Here is a 21,727-nt window from a genome sequence, read left to right as displayed (position 1 = left end):
CTTTGCTTCCCTCCTTCCGTGGTTTTTGGGGATTTTCCACCTCCTTTCCCCCTCAGGAGGTGGAGGGGGACTTTGGGATGTCCCATCTGGGAACAGGCCCTTCAGCTGGGCCGGATCCTCTCTCACCTCCTCCCACCTGTGCAGGTGAAACTCTCCCTGATTTTGGCCCAGGGCCACCCGAAACCTTGGAGAGGGAAAACTCCCGAGTGGAATCCCATGGGAACGAGAGGGAGCACCCGGTGCAGGGTCTGGAGCTGTGTGGGGCAAGGCATGGAGATCTGGAATGAGGGCTCGGGGTGTGGGTTTTGGCATAAACTCCTGGAATTGTGCAGGATTCTGGGTTTTAGGGAAACGGGAGAAGATCCCGAGCCTCGGAGCTGCGGCTCCCGGAGCCACCTGCGTGTGCAGGCTTGGGGCTCGCTCAGATCCAGCTGCTGGGCTGAGTCACATTCCCAGGTGAGTTCCCTGAGCCAGGTGGGATCTTCCCTTTCCCTGTTTGCAGCTGGATCGGGAATGTGTCACTGCTGAGCTCCCCTGCAGGTGAACGCTCAGCCCTGGGCTTCACCCGTCCCAGGAAAACGAGTAATCCCAAAATTTGAGTGATCCCAAGATTTGAGAAACTTGGAATTGCCAATGGGGGGGAGTTTGTGTCCTAAAGAAAACCTCTGGAATTCCAGAGGCAGTGCCAGGAGGGCTGGATGCTGGAGGATGCCCATATTCCCACTCCGTGGGGAGCAAATCCCATCTCCCACCAGGCTGGATCTGGGAATTTGAGTCAGGTTCAGCATGGCTGTGTCCATGATCCATCCATCAGGAATATCATTCCATGGAAACACCAGAGAGGGATTCCCAGGCTTTTATCTTCACACACACGGCACTGGAGATGTTTTAGGATAAGGACTTGTGGAACTTAAGCCAGGTCTGGCTCCTGACCCATCCCAGTAGATTTGGGAATGTTCCTTGTACCACTGACGGTTAAAACCCCCCAGGTGGATCAGATTTAATCATTTCTGGATTCATCTCCTTTGCTTTTCCATGACCCTTTGGAATTCCAGCTCTCCCGGCTCTGACTCATCCGTGTCTGAGCTGTGCCTGAAACTGGGTCAGGCTGGGAGGGATCCCCACGTTGCTTTCTCTCCTCCAGGTGAAAAATCTGGGTCAGGGGTCAAAAACCTGGAAATTTTTACTGGAATTGAGACCCCAGAAAATAATCTGAGGTTTAAGAGCAAACTGAAATCCTACTGGTGCTGGGGCAAGGGAGGAGAGGATGGGGAACAGCAAGGGAATCCTGGAATGGTTTGGGTGGGAAGGGACCTTAAATCCCAACCCATTCCCACCCCATCCATGTTCAGGGACACCTCAACTGTCCCAGCTGGATCCAACCTGGCCTTGGGCACTGCCAGGGATCCAGGGACAGTCCCAGCAAATCTGGGAATTGCAGCCCAGGCAGGAATTCCTTCCCAAGATCCCAGCCCAATCTCCCCTTTCCCAGTGGGAGCCATTCCCTGGGTCCTGTCCCTCCAGGCCTTGTCCCCAATTCCAGCTCTCCTGGAGCCCCTGCAGGGACTCTGAGCATTCCCTGGAATTTTCCCTTCTCCAGGGGAACATTCCCAGCTCTCCCAGAGCAGAGGGGCTCCAGAATCCTGGAACGGGTTGGGTGGGAAAAGTTTATTTTATTATTGTTTAATATTTTTTACAAATGTATTATACAACATATATATCATTTTTTACAATATTTATTACTATCCTTATCCACCAACCCACCCAACCAGGCCCGGGTTTGGCCAGAACTGAGCCCAGGGAGGCCAAGCCCCACCCCGAGATGCTCCAGATAAGGAGACAAAGATCTGGTGCCAGAGCCGACCTCGGAGGGCGCTGACTTCCCAAAGGATTTCTTGTTTTTCCCTCTTTTTTTTTTTTTTTTTTTTTTTTTTTTTCCCTTTTCTTTGATGGTTTCTTGCAAAGCTTTCCCACAGCTCGGGGTGGGTTTGGTCACTCCCTAAATGCCAATCCTGTGGAAGAAATGTCCTGAAGGAAGGATCCCCCTCAAGGATCATCCAGCCCAAATCTTTCCCTGCCCAGGCCACCCCAAAAATCCCCTCCCCTGTTCCTGAGTGTTTCCCAAATTTCCTGAAGTCCCTCTGATGCTTCCACAAATTTGGGGTTTGGTCACTCTCTAAACATCAATGGTGACAAAATTCCAAATTTGTGTCCCTGGGATGTGTGGAAGAATCAGAGGGAGTTCAGGAAATTTGGGAAACACTCAGGGATAGGGGAGGGGATTTTTGGGGTGTCCTGGGCAGGGATGATCCTTGGGGGATCCTTCCCACCCGGGACATTCTGGGATTCTGTGAAAGAAATGTCCTGAAGGAAGGATCCCCCTCAAGGATCATCCAGCCCAAATCTTTCCCTGCCCAGGGCACCCCAAAAATCCCCTCCCCTGTTCCTGAGCGTTTCCCAAATTTCCTGAACTCCCTCTGATTCTTCCACAATTTTGGGGTTTGGTCACTCTTTAAACGCTGATGGTGCCGAAACCCCAAATTTTTATTTGGGTTATCCTTTATTAGAATATTTTCTATAGATTGTCCTTTTTCAGGATATTTTTCTGTGAATCGTCCTTTTTTTAGGGTACTGTGGACCATTCTTTTTTAGGATATTGTGGATCATCCTTTATTAGAGTATTTTCTATGGATCATCCCTTTTTTTGGGCTGCCTTTCTATGGATCATCCTTTTATAGGATATTTTCCTGTGGATTGTCCTTTTACAGGATATTTTCTATGGACCATCCTTTATTACGTTTTTTTTTCTGTAGATCCTCCTTTTTTAGGTTATTTTTCTATGGGCCATCCTTTTTTAGGATATTTTTATGTGAATCATCCTTTATAGGATACTTTTCTGTGGATCCTCCATTTATAGGATATTTCTCTGTGGATCATCCTTTTTTAGGGATATTTTTCTATAGATCTGCCTTTTTTAGGGTATTTTATGTGGATCCTCCTTTATTAGGATATTTTTCTATGGATCATCGTTTTACAGGATATTTTCTATGGATCATTTTTTTAATAGGATACTGTGGAACTGGATCATCCTTTTTTAGGATATTTTTCTGTGGATCCTCCTTTTATAGGATATTTTTCTATGCATCATCCTTTTACAGGATATTTTCTATGGATCATCTTTTTATAGGATATTTTTCTGTGGATTCTCCTTTTATAGGATATTTTTCTGTGGATCATCCTTTGATAGGATATTTTTCTGTGGATTCTCCTTTATTAGGATATTTTTCTGTGGATCATCCTTTTATAGGATATTTTTCTGTGGATTGTCCTTTTCTAGGATATTCTTCTGTGGATCATCCTTTTATAGGATATTTTTCTGTGGATCTTCCTTTTTTAGGATATTTTTCTGTGGATTCTCCTTTATTAGGATATTTTTCTGTGGATCATCCTTTTATAGGATATTTTTCTGTGGATCTTCCTTTTTTAGGATATTTTTCTGTGGATTCTCCTTTTTTAGGATATTCTTCTGTGTCCAAGAAATTCCTGGGCTCTGGGCTGGGGACAAGGTGAAGATCAGGCACAGGAAATCTTTTCCAACCTCGGTGATTCTGGGATTGTGTTCGATGGGATTTAAAGGGAAATTGTTCCCTGAAATGGAATTCCCAGATTTTCTGTGGCTGCCCCTGGATCTCTGGGATTATCCAAGGCCAGGTTGGATCCAAATGGGACAGTGGAGATTTCCCTGCCCATGGACGAGGCTGGAATGGGATCCAATCCCATTAAACCTTTCCATCCCAAACCATTCTGGGATTGTCCCAATTCCTCAGCTGCGTTTCCTCTCTTCGCTTCAGAGCGGCAAATAATTCAAATTAATGAATGAATTAATTAATAACACCAACCCTAATAACCCGGACCCGGTTCTGTCTGTGGGGCACCCGGCGGGACGGGGGGGGGGGGGCGGCTCCTGGCGGCTGGGATTTTATTCCCGGGGCATTTGTGCTGGAAAACAGCAGGAGCCGGCTGGGTTTTTATGGATGTCTGTCAGCAAAGGGAAGGAATGAAAGCATCGGGGCGGCTCCACCCGCCCGTAAATCTTTTATGCCCAAACAACATCGGCTTTGCAAATCCTGAGTGGAACCCAGCTCCTGGGTTTTTTGTTTTTTTTTTTTTATTTTTTTATTTTTTAATTCCAGGGCAGGCAAATTTTGGGGTTTGGGAAAGGTCAGAGAGGAGACGCCGAGCCCGAGTGGGTTTGTTGTGGGAAATGTCACATCCAGGGCATTCCCCGGGGGTTATCCCTGTCCTGAAGTTGTTTCTTTCCCTCAAAAGCGTCTTGAAATCCCTGCTTTTCTTGTGGATGGGGATTTCTGTCCTGCGGTAAATGATACAAAAGGAATGGGGTTGGGATTTAGGGAATGCTGGAATGGTTTGGGTGGGAGGGGATGTGGAGGATTGTTTTATTTCACCCCATCCATGGGCAGGGACACATCCCACCATCCCAACCCGGCCTTGGGCACTGCCAGGGATCCAGGGACAGCCCCAGCAAATCTGGGAATTGCAGCCCAGGCAGGAATTCCTTCCCAAGATCCCAGCCCAATCTCCCCTTTCCCAGTGGGAGCCATTCCCTGGGTCCTGTCCCTCCAGGCCTTGTCCCCAATTCCAGCTCTCCTGGAGCCCCTGCAGGGACTCTGAGCATTCCCTGGAATTTTCCCTTCTCCAGGGGAACATTCCCAGCTCTCCCAGAGCAGAGGGGCTCCACAATCCTGGAATGGGTTGAGTGGGAAAAGGTTATTTTATTTTTATTTATTTATTTATTTATTATATTCCATATATATATTAATCTTTTGTAATATTTATTATTATCCACCCACCCACCCAACAGCTTTTGGCTGGTTTGGGTTGGAAGGATCCCAAATCCCATCCCATTCCCACCCCATCCATGTTCAGGGACACCTCAACTGTCCCAGGTGGATCCAGCCTGGCCTTGGGCACTGCCAGGGATCCAGGGGCAGCCACAGCAAATTTGGGAATTCCATTCCAGCCCCTCCCCACCCTCCCAGGCAGGAATTCCTTCCCAAAATCCAACCCTTTCCCCTTGTCCCATCCCTAAGGATAAATCCCTCTCCATCACCGGGACCCCACTCCCAGAATTCCGAAACCCCCGTGGAAAACAAGGATTTGGGATCCTCGGGCTCAGCCCTGCTCTGATTTATGGCCGGAGGGATCCCAAATCCCTTGGGCGGGCAGGGGGGGCTCGGGGCAGTCTGGGGGGCTCGACCCCGCCTGGGGCCGGCGGTGCCAGCGAGTCTGGGCACGGGCAGGGACCTGATCCTGCTGCTCCCCATGGACATCAGGGAAACCATCACGGAAATCCTGGAAATCCTGGAAATCCTGGAAATCGTGGAAATCGTGGATCTGGGGCTGCGGCTGGAGCCGGGATGTTCCCGCGGGCTGGGAAAAGGGGGGGTGGCAGAGGGGGTTTAGGAGCACAAAGTGAGGAGGAGAGGGGGTTTAGGGGAACTGAGAGGTGGCAGAGGGGGTTTAGGGGCAGAAACGGGGAGGGGAGGGGGTTTAGGAGCACAAGGGGGTGGCAGAGGGGGTTTAGGGGCAGAAACAGGGGGAGGAGAGGGGGTTTAGGGGCAGAAAGAGGTGACAAAGGGGGTATAGGGATATAAAGGGGATTTAGGGTCACAAAGGGGGGGAGGGGAGGGGGTTTAGGAGCACAAGGGAGTGGCAGAGGGGGTTTAGGAGCACAAGGGGGTGGCAGAGGGGGTTTAGGGGCAGAAAGAGGTGATAGAGGGGGTTTAGGGATATAAAGGGGTGACAGAGGGGGTTCAGGGGCACTGGGGTGTGACAGAGGGGGTTTAGAGCCACAAAGAGGTGGCAGAGGGGGTTTAGGGGCACTGAGGGATGGCAGAGGGGGTCTAGGGACATAAAGGGGTGGCAGAGGGGAGGAAAGGGGATTTTTTTGGGATCTGCTGCAAACTGGAAAGGCAAATCCTAACTGTCCGTCCCTCCCTAAATCCCCTTTTCTCCCAGCTTTTGTTGTTTTGGGGGGAATCTGCCCCTAAACCCAGCTTTCCCTCAGCTTTTTATTTTTTTTTTTTTTAAATCCTCCTTTCCCCCAGCTCTAGTTGTTTTAGGGGAGTCTTTCCCTAAATCCCCCTTTCTCCCAATTTTTGTTGTTTTTTGGGGGGTTCCCTCCCTAAATCTCTTTTTCTCCCAGGTTTTGCTGGTTTTGGGGGATTCCCTCTCTAAATCCCCCTTTCTCCCAGATTTTTTTTGGGAGGATTCCCTCTCTAAATCTCCCTTTCTCCCAAATTTTCTTGTTTTTCAGGGATTCTCTCCCTAAATCCCCCTTTCCCCCAGATTTTTTTTGGGGGGGATTCCCTCTCTAAATCTCCCTTTCTCCCAAATTTTCTTGTTTTTCAGGGATTCCCTCCCTCAATCCCCCTTCCTCCCAGATTTTATTTTTTTTTTTCCCGGCTCAGCAGGGCGGGCAGGTGAGCGCGGAGCCGCAGGTGGCCCCGCAGACAAACAAATCCATGGAAACTTTTACTTTTCCCTCCCGTGAACGGAAGCGGGAGCCGAAGCCGCCCTGGAATGCGGCTCCCGATTCCTGTTCCTTAACGAGCTCGGGGGCGGAGGTTTGACCGAGTCGGCCTTGGAATGACAATTCCCAGCTCGGGATAAACATCCCGGCCGCTCCTGGCATCCTTTGATGTGCGGGAGGGTTTGGGAGCTGCGAGATGAGAGCGCAGATAACGAGGCTGTGCCGTGACTCGGCTGTGACCTCCCGGCCGGGAATTCTCCACCTTGTCCTTGATCCTGAGAGCTGAGAGCAGCTTGGGATGGTCCCAAGGATCGGGCTGGGATCAACCCGAGGGATCCAGGAATGATGGGATGGTTTGGGTGGGAAAGGATCTTAGAGATCCAAATTCTCACCCCATCCATGGGCAGGGACACCTCAACTGTCCCAGGTGGATCCAACCTGGCCTTGGGCACTGCCAGGGATCCAGGGGCAGCCCCAGCAAATCTGGGAATTGCAGCCCAGGCAGGAATTCCTTCCCAAGATCCCAGCCCAATCTCCCCTTTCCCAGTGGGAGCCATTCCCTGGGTCCTGTCCCTCCAGGCCTTGTCCCCAATTCCAGCTCTCCTGGAGCCCCTGCAGGGACTCTGAGCATTCCCTGGAATTTTCTTTTCTCCAGGTAGAACAATTTTTGGTTGGAATGACCTCAAATCCCATCCCATTCCAATCCCAACACATTCCCAGTGTCCCAGGCTGCCCCAAGCCCCGATGTCCAGCCCAGCCCTGGACGCTCCCAGGGCTCCAGGGGCAGCACGGGCTGTGGGATTTGGGATGTGCCAGGGCGGCTCCCTGGGGTGGTGCCACGCTCTTGGCACATTGGGGTCACTTTGCTCCTTGCCCTCCTTCCCTCGGCACCTCCCAGGCTTCCCAAAATTCCGCCCTCACCCCGGGGTGACCTTTGGGCCCCGCTTTGTGGCCGGGGTGTGGCAGCAGCCGAGCCGGTTCCGGGCAGGATCGGGAGCAGCAGGAGATGGAAATGCCAGGGGCAGGACAAGTCCTGCCCGAGCCTGGTGGCCTGGAATGGGCGGCCACCGAGGAGCCCTGGACCTGTGGGGACACCCTGGGATGGGCTGAGAGCCTGTCTGGAATGGCTTGGGATGGCAGGACACTGGGGAAGGGGAGATTGGGCTGGGATCTTGGGAAGGAATTCCTGCCTGGGCTGCAATTCCCAGATTTGCTGGGGCTGCCCCTGGATCCCTGGCAGTGCCCAAGGCCAGGTTGGATCCACCTGGGATAGTGGGAATTGTCCCTCAACATGGATGGGGTGGGATTTGATGGGATTTAAGATCCTTTCAAACCAAACCAAGCAAAAGTTGTTTGGTGGGTGGATAATACTACTACTAATAATAAATATATAATATATATATAATAATAATAAATGGGATTTTTTTAAATAATAGGAAATAGTAATAAAAAAACCTTTCCCACCCAAACCATTCCAGGATTCTGGAGCCCCTCTGCTCTGGGAGAGCTGGGAATGTTCCCCTGGGGAAGGGAAAATTCCAGGGAATGCTCAGAGTCCCTGCAGGGGCTCCAGGAGAGCTGGAATTGGGGACAAGGCCTGGAGGGACAGGACCCAGGGAATGGCTCCCACTGGGAAAGGGGAGATTGGGCTGGGATCTTGGGAAGGAATTCCTGGCTGGGAGGGTGGGGAGGGGCTGGCACAGTTTAGGTTGGACTCGAGGTTTCTTTGGGGTGTTCAGTGCTGGTTTTGGCTCCTCTGAGCCCCACCAGGAGAGAATTCCTGTGGGATTTGCTGGGAATTAGAGACACTTACATTGTAGAATCAGGGAATCATGGAATGGTTTGGGTTGGAAGGGCCCTGGAAGATGATCCAGTGCCACCCCCAAGCCACTGTCCCAGGTGGATCCAACCTGGCCTTGGACACTGCCAGGGATCCAGGGGCAGCCACAGCAAATCTGGGAATTCCAGCCCAGCTCCTCCCAGCCAGGAATTCCTTCTGAATATTTAGCTTAAATCTTCATTTTTTCACTTTAAATCTTCATTTTTTTCACTTTAAATCTTAATTTCTTTGCTTTAATCTGCCTTTTTAAACTTTAAATCCATTCCCTCTTGTCCTGATCCCAAGAGATTCCAGTTGGGACCATGCAAGGCTGGCTGGGGCCCTCTTCCCCCCAGCCTGGAGAGTTTTCCTTTGAAATTCCTGGTGGGATGATCTTGAGCTTGGTGGAATCTGTCCCCGCCCCTGGCACGGGGTTGGAATGGGAAGATCCTTCATGTCCATTCCAACCCCAAATTCCAGGATTGTCCCAGGATTGTGCAGATGTTTGGAAGCCCCAACAGCTGGAATCCCCCCACCTTCACCAGGAGCTGCTGTTCCATCCAGGAATTGTGAATTTTGACCTCGTTCCACCAGGGATTAGTTATTCCAGGATTTTTTGGGAGCAATCTCATGGATGTTCTCCTGGTGGGGATGTGCCACCCTTGGGATTCATTCCCTGACTTGGAGCCACCAGGGACTGCATGAAACCCTTTAAACCTCCCAGGAATTCCCACAAATTTCCTCCATCCCCAACCATGGAGAGCCAGGGAAAAACTCCTTTTTTTTTTTAAATTTTTTTTTTTTTTTTCCCCAGTTTTCCAACACATTCCTTATCACTCGGGGGGAAGCTCGTTAGGAAATTTTTAAAGGAAGGATTAGGGAGGTTTAATCCCTGACTCGATTTTTTTGGTTGCTGGACGGGGTCAAAAATAATCTGGGAGTTTATCCCAGTGACAGATGGGATCTGCTGGAGGACTCCTGTCCCTCCAGGAATCCTCTGGAAATGGGAAAAAAAATTGGGAAAAGGAAAGGAAAGGAAAGGAAAGGAAAGGAAAGGAAAGGAAAGGAAAGGAAAGGAAAGGAAAGGAAAGGAAAGGAAAGGAAAGGAAAGGAAATTATTTCTATTTTATTATTTCTATTTTATTATTTCTATTTTATTATTTCTATTTCATATCTAACTTTTTTATATATTATCATTTATAATTTTATCATTTCATTTGGATGATGTTATTTTTGTATTCTATATAGAAAATAGAATATCTATACATTATTTATATTTCTATTATTTTTGTCTATTATTTATTATTTCTATTTTTGCTGTTTATCTTGTCCTGTCATTTACATTTTATATCTATTTTATATCTTATTCTATCATTTGCATTTTATATCTTTATATGTCTTATGTATATAATTACTTGTATTTTTATTATTTTGTTAATAATATTTTACTATTTATGTCATATATGAGACAGAATTTTCTTATGTTATATTTATATACATATAATTTTATTTTTATACGTTATATAATTTATATATCTTTATTTATTATTTTTATCATTTCATTCTTTAATATTCCAAGGGCCTGAAACACGAAATTCCTACAGAACTGGAGAATCCAAAGCAGAAATTATGGAGGAATCCTTGCAAAGACTTTGGAAGTTTTGATGTTTTCAAATCCATATCTAATTTATATCCTTAAAAATCCATATTCCTATTGTTAAATCCATTATTTCCTTACTAAATCCAAATTTAAATCCCTAAATTCCAGGCAGGATGGATTTGGCTCGGGTGGGGTTTGGGGAAGGATAAATTGACCCAATCCTGCTAAAATTTGGGATCAATATCCCAAACGATATCAAAATGCTTTGGGATCCAGCAGAAATCATGGAATTTTATCCATGGAGAATCCACCTTTTTTTCCCCCTCCCTTTTTTTTTTTTTTTTTTTTAATTTAATTTTTTTCAGGTAGCTCTGGAAATGTTTCTGGATAACGAGGAAATGATTCCCAATCCCTTTTCCTTCATCTGGGAAACCATAAAATTCGGGATGGAGAAATAAAATTCGGGATGGAGAAATAAAATTCGGGATGGAGCCGTAAAATTTGGGATGGAGCCATAAAATTTGGGATGAATCCATGCTCCACTAAAATTTGGGATGGATCCACGCTCCACGACAGGTCTGGGCAGGAAGTGGGGAGGAATCCATGGAAATTTTCGGGGGAATTTTGGGATGTAATTAAGGCCAATTAAGAATTTGGCCGAGATTCCGGAGCTGTGCTGTTGGGAAAGGCACAGCTGGGATCTGGTGGTGGGAATAATTCTGGTTCTGGCATCCCAAAAAAAAAAAAAAAAAAAGGGGGAAAATTTGGGATCTTCAGAAGGTTGGAAAAAAGGAGCTTCCCATTCCTTATCCTGCCGGTTCCTCTCCAGAAAAAAAAAAAAAAACAAAAAAAAGAAATGGAAAAATTCCTTTCTGGAAATAGAAATTTAAAAATTTATTGATATAAAATTTTGAATTTAGGAGGGAAAATCCCTGGAAATCCCATGTTATCCAAGAAAAACCCCACAACAATCCCATTTTCTGCAGCGTTTTTCCAGAAAAATGATTTTTTTTTTTTTTTCCCGCCTCCAAATCTGTTGTTATTCCCATTAAAAAAAAAAAAAAAACGAGGCTGAGGGAGTGGAGGTGGGAATTGGTTGGGTTTGGAAGGTCTGGATTAGGGAATTCTTAATTTTTTTTTTTATTTTTTTTTTTGGGATGAAGGGCTTTGGGAGGTTTTAGGGAGGTTTTGGCTTCCCCAAGTGTCTACAACAGATGAAGCCGATCCTGGACAGGTGAGGAACCTTCAGGAATTTTTTGGGGAATTTTTCAGGAATTTATTGGGTCATTTCTGGAATTTTCGGGGGAATTTTTACCTTTTTTTCGATTTTTTTTTTTTGGTATTTTTTGAGGCAGGTTTTGGGGTTTGGGGTTTGGATAAAACTGTCAGATAAATTTAAAAATCGGGATTTTTTGGAAATTTTGGGGGGGGGATTTTTTTTAAAATTTTTAGCCTTTTTTTGAATTTTTTAGGGAGTTTTTTTAGGGTGATTTTTGGCATTTTGGAGGATTTTTTGGGCAGGTTTTGAGTCGGAATGAAACTCAATGACAGGTAAAAAACTTGGCATTTTTAAAATTTATTTTTCGGGGGGAATTTTTTTGGAATTTCTGGGAATTTTTGGGGGGACTTTTTAGCGGTTTTAAATTTTTTTTTTTTTTAATGATTTTCCCGAAAACCTCCAGCAGCGACGGCTCCTTCCTCCCTTCCCGGCAATCCATTCTTTTTCCTTATCTCTTTTTTTTCCCCCCTCCCATCCATCTCTCCCTTTGAAATTCCAATCCCCGGACTCCTCATCCCAAAAGGAGGGAGCGCTGATGGGATCATCCTCCTTTTCCTTCACCTTTTCCCCTCATCCCGGATTTTCTCCTGGTCACCTCCAGGCTGGAATTCCAGGCTGGAATTCCCCTCATGTGATTGTTGCCGTCTCATTCCCATATCCCCTCTCCTCCATTCCCACTTTTCAGCTCCTCCTGCCCTTTCCATCCCTCCCCGTCCTCCCTCCGAGGATCCTCATCCCTGTTTTCTCCACACCCGCTTGGTTTGGGATATCACGGAGTTTTTTGGGGTTTTTTTGGTTTTTTTTTTTTTGGGATGAGGGTGATTTTCCAAGGATCAAGGAGCCGCAGGAGCCGGAGATAAGGATCAGAATAACTCGGGCAAGGGTGTGGGAGGCTCCAGCCTTAATCTCGGCCTCTGTGAGTCAGACCCAGCCTCTGCCCAGGTCAGGTTAGGCTTGAATTTAAACCCAGCCTGGGCTGGAGGCACCCGAGGGTGTCCAAGCCAGGTTTAGGTCCTGGAATTCTCTGGTGGATCAGGACTTGCAAAGCTTTGTCCACGTGGTGAAGGGAAATTAAGGAAGGGAAATTCCATGAATTTCACTGCAAACCCCATTCCAGGAACATCCCTGTCCCCATCCCAGTCCTGCTGTGGATCATGGGCAGGGCTGGAGGTGGCAGCTTTGTGTCCTGGACCAAAGTTCCTCTTATCCCATGGAATGCTGGAGCCACTGATCCCAGGATTCTGGAGCCTCTCAGCTCTGGGAGAGCTGGGAATGGTCCCCTGGAGAAGGGAAAATTCCAGGGAATGCTCAGAGTCCCTGCAGGGGCTCCAGGAGAGCTGGAATTGGGGACAAGGCCTGGAGGGACAGGACCCAGGGAATGGCTCCCACTGGGAAAGGGGAGATTGGGCTGGGATCTTGGGAAGGAATTCCTGCCTGGGCTGCAATTCCCAGATTTGCTGGGGCTGCCCCTGGATCCCTGGCAGTGTCCAAGGCCAGGTTGGATCCACCTGGGATAGTGGGAGGTGTCCCTGTCATGGATGGGATGGGATTGGGATGGGATGGGATGGGATGAGATTTAAGGTCCCTTCCCACCCAATCCATGATTTTATATCAAAATCTGTGTGGCCAAGAAAAGCCAAAATAAAGGGGTCTCCCTTCAGCCAAGCCGGGAATTTCATTGTGTTCACTTCAGGGCAGTTCCCATCCCTTCTGCTCCCCCTTTTCCCGGGATTGCTCCCCCTGAAGCAGCACAGGGACCCCTTTTTTGGGTGACACTGGAGCAGAATCCCTGGATGAGGCAGAAACCCCAAGTTTGGCCCCATTCCGCCCTCATTCCCAGTGAGGATTTTGCAAGAGTGGGTGTGGGATCCCTGGCTCGGCTCCAGCTCTGCTGATCCCATGGAAGCTGCACAAGAGAAACCCCAAATCCAAACAACACCCCCCCACCCCCTACTCCTGCGATTTGGGATGTGTCCAATCATTTCCCAGAGCTGTTGATTTTTTTTTAGGAGTGGATGAGGTGATTATCCAAGTGCTAAGGAGATCAAAATTACGGGTGAATATCCCAGAGATGTTTTTGGGATTTGTGCTGCTGTGGGGGATGGGGGGAGATGGATAAGCTGGGCTTAGCTGAGCTCCTGGCTCTGCAAATCCCCACAATTGTTTGTGCCGAGCGCTGGGATCAAAGCTGCTCCATAAATGGGAGTTATTAATAATCCTAATTATTGGATGTTGGAGAATTGGTGCTGGGTGTTTTCCCATTAAAAAGTGAAAGAAGAGGGATGGAGCCCTTTCAACTTCTGCCTGGGAATATTTAGTTCATTTATAAAACAATATTAAGGAGTTGCCTCCAGGAGCCTGGAATTTGTGGCTGTTCCTGGGGATTTTTATCTTCCCAAACTCAAAGGGGAGAAATTTTCGGGAGCTGGAATTGAATCGCAATTTTATAATTCCTGACATTTTTTTCATCCCGACCGATCATAAATCATTTTCCAGAGCAGGAATGAAGGGAAGGGGGTGCTCCCCTCCCGTTTTTGGATGGGATTGGAACTCGGGAATCGTCCCGTGCCAGCGGAATGAAGCAACAGCTCGTTTGGGAGGTGAAGTCATGGGATCACAGGAATCAGGGCTGGGAAAAAGCTCATTAAGGAATTTGCTCCATCCCTCTCCCCCCACCCCTACGTGCTCGTGGCTCTGTCCCGAGCTTTGTCCGGACTAGTTGGGAACATCCCAGGGGAGAGGGAGGAACATCTCCAAACGAAACTGCAGCAGGAGCAGATGGAGAAGCCAAAGCCCAGCCGGGAATGGGAATTTTCCTCCTGAAAAAAAAAACCGAAAACAAACAAACAAACAAACAAAAAAAACAACCCCAAACAAACAAACAAACAAACAAACAAAAGAACAAAAAAAATCCCCAAAAACCAAAACAAACAAACAAACAAACAAACAACAAAAACCCAAAAAAATAATTTAAAAAACCCCAACAAACCAGAAAACCCCCATGGATTCTCCAAGCTTCCAGCTTTTGGGATCAGCCTCCAGCAGCACAAGTGTTAAATCCCAGGATATTTTAGGTTGGAAAACCCCTCTAGGATCGAGTTCACCACAGCCACATCCACCTGGCTTTTCCTGCAGATTTCCTCTTTAGATCCTGGCCCATCCCATCATTTTTTTTCCGTGTGGAAGCAAATTCCAGGGGGAGCAGGAATGCTGGGGGATGCACGGGCACCTCAGGAATGGTGCTCCCACAAAGGTCATTCCAGGTCAGGGAATCAGGGCAGGATTAGGGATCCACAGTGGGAAGGAAACATCTCTGTGATTGGAAAATCCTTCAAAGCATGGCTGGAAAAGCGAATTCCAGCATGGAAAAGTGTCCAATGGGGGTGGGGGAGCCGCTTGGAACCCCCAAAATCCGGGATGTGCCAGGCTGGGAAGCGCTGGGGGAAGGAAAAAGGGATTTTTGTACCAAATTTCTGTGTCCATGGAGAATCCCTCACACTTTTTAGGCCTCTGGAATGTCACAGAGGCAGCAAATCCAAGGTGCTGCTGTTCCCTTCGTCCCCAAATTCCCAGGAAAACCCCAGCCAGGCCTTTTCCTGGAGAAATCCTCCCATTCTCCCTGAACTTTTCCTTGGTTAAACCCTTCCTGGGCTGAGTGGCTGCTTCCTCCTTTTGCACTCCAAACAATTCCAATGGATTTGGAATTCCCTTGTCCCCACATTCCCTCTGCCCCCAAATTCCCAGGAAAACCCCAGCCAGGCCTTTTTTTTTGATAAATCCTCCTATTTTCCCTAAGCCTTTGCTTGGTTAAACCCTCCCTGGCCTCACTGGCCATTTCCTCCTTTTTCACTCAATCCCAAAGGAATTTTTTCTCCTGGGGTGAATCAACTCCTCAGGCTCCGTTTGGGATCCCAGCCACAGGGCAATCTGAGAATGGAATTCTGTGTTTTCCTGGATAAATCTTCCCATTTTTCCCTGGCCTAGACCCTCCCTGGGCTGAGTGGCTGCTTCCTCCCAAAATCCCAAAGGATTTTTTGCTCCTGGGGCGAATCAACTCCTCAGGCTCCATTTCTCGGGGTGACCCTTTGACAATTGGGGAATGAAATGCAGGATCCAAGCAGGATGAGAGGGAATCAGCTGGCCAAGGCCAGTTTTTTTTGGGAATGCTGCCTTGCCCTGCTCCTGGACACACCCTCTTTTTTCCAGGATCGACCTTCCCTGCCTCGGGATATTTAACTCACAATGGCTGGCACTGCCGAGCCCTCATTATTTTTTTTTTTTTTTTAATTTTTTTTTTTTTCCAGACAATTATGGGGAAGCGACATCCGCCACATTCCTGCCGCGCTCCTTTGATGTCGGGAGATTTCACGGCTCTTAATGACAGGACACGGATGGAGCAGGGGAAGATCCTCACCCTCTGGAATCAGCCCCCCCATTCCCGCAGCCTCATTCCTGCCTCCATCTGATATTTAGAGATGGGATTTGATCTCCTCCCCGCAGCTGCCGGAGTTGTTTTTGAGCCTCGTTACTCCTTCATTAGGGCACCCTCGTTAATTATCTGCCGGGACACTCCTTCGGCAATTATAAGTTGGAGAGGGAGGATGGCTGCTCCCATTATCCAAAGGTTTGGGAGATGCTCGGCAGGATCGCTTGGGTACTTGGGATTTGCTTTTCCCGTAGCTAAAACCACTTTTTTTCCCCTCCATATTTCGTGTTTTTTAAAGGATGGATCAAAGTTAATCCCGGTCCTTTTCTCTTTTCCCTGCGAGCAGCCAGGTGGGAAAAAATCCATTGATTTTTAGAGGTTTTCAGTGGATCCATCATCACTGGAATCCACGTCCATCCATGGATTTTTAGTCCATCCATAGATTTTTAGTTTGCCCATCGCTCTGAGCCCGTGAGGAAAAGCTTTGGAGCTTGAGGTGATGCTTTGGGCATCCCTTGGAGCCCCTGGAAGTGAAGGAGCTGGGAATGGGAATTAAAAAACAGCTCCACGTCCAGGAAACATCCTTGGGAAACCGTGTCTTGAATTTTCTGGGAATTCAAACCCTCCTGGGCTGGATTTCTGAGGAGCTGAAGGATTTTTTTCCCCTTTCCCATCCCTGTTTTCCTTGCTCCTCTGAGGCTGGGAAGTGCCAGCCCTGCTTCCCGTGAGCCTGAATCACGCAGGAGTGCCTTTATCCCAATTCCTGGGATAAATGGATAGGATGGAGAATCCCGATTCCCTCTATTTCCCCACCCTCATCCAACCCACGGATGCACAAATCCCCTCTCCAAGCCATCCCTGTTTTCCTGGAGCTCCTGCTGCCATCCCAAAAATGAGCCGGGAGGAGCCTTCTCAGAGGGGCTCAGCATTCCCGGGATGCCGTGTCCCCCTCAAAGCCGTGGATTTGCTCTCCCCAAGGCTGGAGAAGCTCAGATTTTCCTTGGATAAAATTTAAATCTGTTGCCTCATCCTCCTGGGAGGACAAATCCAGGTTGGATGGAGCTGATGCAGTGGGAATTGTCCCTTCCCAGGGAAGGAATTGAAACAAAATTACCTTTAAGGTTTGTTCCATCCCAAACCATTCCGGATTCCCTCGTTATCCATTAATTAATTAATGATATCCATTTAAATTAAATCCACTGCAATGCTCCTTTTGCCTCTGCAGCAGATCCGTGCCATGGAACAGCCAAAAAAAAAAAAACGGGAATGTGGAAGGTGAAAGGGGGGGAATCAGCAGGAGGCAAATCCAGGTGAATCCAGGTCCCTTTTCCAGGTGAGGGAGCCAAGGGCTCACCTGGAGCTGGGACGAGGCATCGCTTCCACCTCCACCCCCCTGCTCTTCCCAAAAGTGCTGGAACTGGGGGAAAAGTCCCAGGTTTTGGGGAAAAGCCTCCTTTGGTGTCCTGCAGGAATTCCTGAGGGTTTGGATCCATCCTCTCCTCTCAGGAATGTTGGTTTTGGGAAAAATCCTGCACAGGTTGAGGGGATTTTGCTCGGAGAGGGGTCAGGTGCTCCAATATGGGATTTACCTTCCATTTCCTTTTTTTTTTTTTTTCCTTCATCTTTGGCTGGGATAAGCCTTTGCTCTGGGGGAAAATTGGGAATTCCGTTCTAGGAACAACATGGGAACTGGAATTGATTCCTTAGATAATGAAATAATGGAGCAGGGCTTTCCCAGGAGGCCTCCAAATTAATCCCTGTCCTGCAGACAGGACTCAGCCTCCAGAAAACCCCATCATTTAAATAATTAAATCATTAAATAAATATTTAATTAAACAATTAAACCATCAATTAAATAGTCGATTCCCTAAACAATTAAATAAATCAAATCCTTAGGAAGGGGAAGCTTTGGGGCGATATCAGGACAATAAAACAACAGAATGATAAATAAAAATCCCATCAATTAAATAATCCAGTAAAATATCAGGTATAGGTGTTAGGTATTTTAGTAAAATATTAGGAATATATTTACAAACTCACCTAAAGGAAAATATCTGGAATATTTGGAGGACAAATTCCTGTCTGGGGCCAGAAATTTATTTATAAAATTTTTTGATTTATGAGATTGTTGATTTGGAGGAGGGAAGTGGATAAAATCTTTTAAAGATAAAAGAGGGAAGGATTTGAGTTGCTCCCTGTGGCCGAAGTGGATGGAAGAAGAAATCCTGGCAAAGAAAATTTGGATTGGGAAGAGAATGGACAATAAATGTGCTCCATCATTTGGTTTCTCCTCATCCTGGAGGTTAATGGGATGGCCTGGAGGAATTCCAGGAGGGAATAATTAGTTTAAAACTCCCCCCTCTGTGCTTTATCCAGAGGGAATTACCCTGGAATTCCTCTGTGGGAATCACGGGGCCCTTCAGAAAGGACAGGAGAAGGCGAGGGTGGGGACAGGGTTTGTCACCTTGAGAGGTTTTCCACAGGTGTGGAGCTCCCTCACCATCAGGATTTCAGGGAATTTAGGAGACAAGATTCCCTCTTCGTGGGCCCAGCTGGCTAAAAAGACTGGAATTCCACTGGAGTTATTTGATAACAAATCCCCATATTGTTAAAAAAAAAAAAAAAAAAAAGTGTTTAAACAAATTTCTATTAATCCAGGATGATTTTCCATTAATCCAGGGATCTCTGGGAGTGAGTCATGTCTGGTTTTTCTCTCTTATTTTTAGCGTTTCTCTGGTTTTTGTCCTTTTTCCTGCAGGATTCCTGCCTGTCCCTGCATTTCCTCCCCAAACTGGGATCACACGTGGATAACACATCAGTGGTAAAAGTTCATCCCTCTGGTTTCCTCTGGGAGCTTTTCCTTTTCCCTCTCATCTTCTGGGACCTCCAGAATTTGGGAATTCAGAGCTCAGGTGTTGAGGACAACCCCAGTGGCCAAACCTGACCGCAAAGTTCCATGGAATTACAGAAAACCCTGAGCTGGAAGAAATCCACAGGGATCATCGAAGTCATCTCCTCCCAAGCCTCCATCCCTGGAAATTCCATCAGCTTTAAGATCCAGACTCATTTTTCCTGGTGGAAACCGGGAAAAGGTTCAGGAGAACCCCCAGTGTTTCATTTCCCTCTTTATTGGTGGGCAGGAATTCCCACTTGGTGATTCCATCCCTACGGATAGGGAAGGGTGGGAATTCTTTGTCCTTTGTTTTCCAATCCTTTCCAGGTGTCCCATGGGGCCCTGAGCAGTTGGGACGAGCAGGGAACGACCCCAGGGGCCGTGGTCGTCACCCAGGGTCGGAATTTAGGCCGAGAAAACTCCAAGAGTGGGATCCAGGACACAAGAGGATTGAGTTTCCCTTTTGTTCTTCCACAGTCTGGGATGGACCCGCCCTCTGGAACTTTGTTGTCCCTGTGAAATCTCCCATTCTTTCGGGACAATGAGCACTTAAACTCCTGACACAGGGAAAAGTCCCGAGGGCTTTGGTTTGGGCTGGGGCAGAGGGATGAGAGATGAGATGATGATGATGATGATGATGATGATAAATGATGGTGATTATGATGTTGATGATTATGATGGTGATAAATGATGGTCCTTTCTTCATTCACCTTCTCCAGGACAACTTTGCCCAGACCTCTGTTCCGTTCCCAGCCTGGATTTATTTCCCAAAATCTTCACCCCAAAGCTCTTCGGGCTTGGAATGGCCTCAGGTTTGGGGACTCTTCCCTTCCAGCCCCTCGGGCTTGGGGATTCCTCCCTTTCTGCTCTGGATCTTCTGCACCAGGAGACCGGAGGGGCACTCTGGAACCGAGCCACAGATTGCCTGGGGAACTCCACATTTTCATTTTTTAAAAATACTATTTTATTATAGTTTGTTTTATTTTGTTTTATTTTGTTTTATTTTATTTTATTTTATTTTAATTTTTATTTTAAAATTTTTAATATTTTATATATAAATATATGTATTTATATATTTTTTAATATTTTATTTTACATTACTTCACTTTTTCTCTTTCTTTCTTTCTTTCTTTCTTTCTTTCTTTCTTTCTTTCTTTCTTTCTTTCTTTCTTTCTTTCTTTCTTTCTTTCTTTCTTTCTTTCTTTCTTTCTTTCTTTCTTTCTTTCTTTCTTTCTTTCTTTCTTTCTTTCTTTCTTTCTTTCTTCCTTCCTTCCTTCCTTCCTTCCTCCTTTCCTTTCCTTTCCTTTCCTTTCCTTTCCTTTCCTTTCCTTTCCTTTCCTTTCCTTTCCTTTCCTTTCCTTTCCTTTCCTTTCCTTTCCTTTCCTTTCCTTTCCTTTCCTTTCCTTTCCTTTCCTTTCCTTTCCTTTCCTTTCCTTTCCTTTCCTTTCCTTTCCTTTCCTTTCCTTTCCTTTCCTTTCCTTTCCTTTCCTTTCCTTTCCTTTCCTTTCCTTTCCTTTCCCCATTTCATTTCCCATTTCATTCCATTTTTTTTTATTTTATTTTATCCACTTCTCAGCACAACCTTCTCCAGGTTATTCCCTCATGGAGAATTGCAGTGCCCTCATTGCCAGGGGAGTTTCCAGGTCCATCCCGGGGTCATGGGCACATTCCAAGGGCAGAGGGAGGAGAGGGAACCTCGTGTTTGTATCCGTGCGTGTTTGTGGAGGACGGAGTTCCAAGACACCATCCTGGAGAAATCCACCCCTGGAAGTGCTGGAATGGGACAATTGGTGTTGATCTTATGGCCAAGGTGTGGGGTGGAGGCCCTGAGAGAGGCTGGGATTGTCAAGTTTTTCCAGCAGGGCTTTCTCAGGAGGCCTCTGAGTTAATCCCTGTCCTCCAGACGGGATTAAACCTCTGGAAAAACCCAACAGGCTCCATCCTGTGGAGCTTGATCCCAAAATCCAGGCTGGGATCCTCCTCCTTGGATATTATTGGAGCTAAGCTGGAAGAAATCACAGAAAGTCTTGGTTGGAAGGACCAAAAGGATCATCCAGCTTGGAACAATCCTTCCTTCCCAGGAGAATCCGCTTTTCCCTCGCTCATTGTGTGGTGTTATCCCTGGAAAATTTCTGTATTGGGTTTGGGGATGATCCAAAACAATCCAGAGCTTTTCTGGGGTGGGGATTTAGGACCAAAGGCCAGGAGAAGACCCTGGGTCAGTCTTTGACTCCTAAAGATCCTCTGGCCATAGGAAAAATTCCTGGATCCACCAGCTCCACCCCAGCGATGGGAATTGTGGACATGGACTATGAAGATCTCTCCATCTTTGTTCCCAACGTGCAAATCCACTAATTGGGAATGTTGTAAATGAAGGAAATTTGGGGTGGAAGCACCGATTGTCTGTGTGGGGGGGATCAGACCCATTCCCAGAAAATGATCAAATATTTATCATTTATTCACTGGGCCTCCAAGAGACTCCCAGGTTTTCCAGCAGGTTCTTTTTTTGGGAATTGAGGCACGTTGGATATCCAGGTTGTTTGGCTGCATATTCCCAGATTTGGGGTCTGGTTTGGAGTCACTTGGGCAGTCACACGAGGTTTTCCTGGCATTCCTTGGGGTTTGGGGTTCCATAATTTGTCCATCCTAGGAATCACCAGACTGAGACTTTCTGGGCCCTGGAGTCTTCCTTGGATCAGGGAATGTCGTTCCAGGAGGATAAAAGGACACCTTGGTTAACCCTTGCAGGGACATCACAACAATTTAAGGTTCCCTTAACTTTCTGGAAAAGTTTCAGGAATTCCAGCTGGAATTTAAATCCCCTTCACCTCTTCCCCTTTCCAGGTCTCATTCCCCTTTGGAATGTGAGCCACGGGCAGTGCTTTAACCAAACCTCTTCCCTTCATTCCCTCCATTATCCCACTGCTCCAGGAGGAGGAGCAGCCTGGAAGGAACCTGCTCCAACATCCCCCATGTATTTTTTTGGAGAGGCTGCAGTTGTTTGGGAAGCTCATTGATTCCAGGTGCGGAGCCACCGAGGGACGCAGCCCCTCCTAGGAATATTTCCAGCATAATCCAAAGCAGGATGGTCGGTTTGGATGGGCCATAATTGCTCTAATTTGGGCAAGATGGGGCTTGCTCAGCTCTTAAATCAAAA

General features: G+C 47.1%; 1 long non-coding RNA gene across 1 annotated transcript in view; it reads left to right on the top strand.

Moving 5' to 3' along the window:
• LOC148223825 (uncharacterized) overlaps positions 1-19,669 on the top strand; it is a 43,529-nt gene extending 23,860 nt beyond the window's left edge. Inside the window, exons 3-5 of the long non-coding RNA XR_015802971.1 lie at positions 15,556-15,905; positions 16,903-17,010; positions 18,436-19,669. This is a non-coding gene — a long non-coding RNA (uncharacterized LOC148223825). The remainder of the gene's footprint in view (positions 1-15,555; positions 15,906-16,902; positions 17,011-18,435) is intronic.
• The last annotated feature ends 2,058 nt before the right edge of the window (positions 19,670-21,727 follow it).

The sequence above is a fragment of the Sturnus vulgaris genome, chromosome 4, assembly GCF_052056855.1.
Source record: "Sturnus vulgaris isolate bStuVul1 chromosome 4, bStuVul1.hap1, whole genome shotgun sequence".
Classification (NCBI taxonomy): domain Eukaryota; kingdom Metazoa; phylum Chordata; class Aves; order Passeriformes; family Sturnidae; genus Sturnus; species Sturnus vulgaris.
This window is presented reverse-complemented; position numbering and strand designations above follow the sequence as displayed.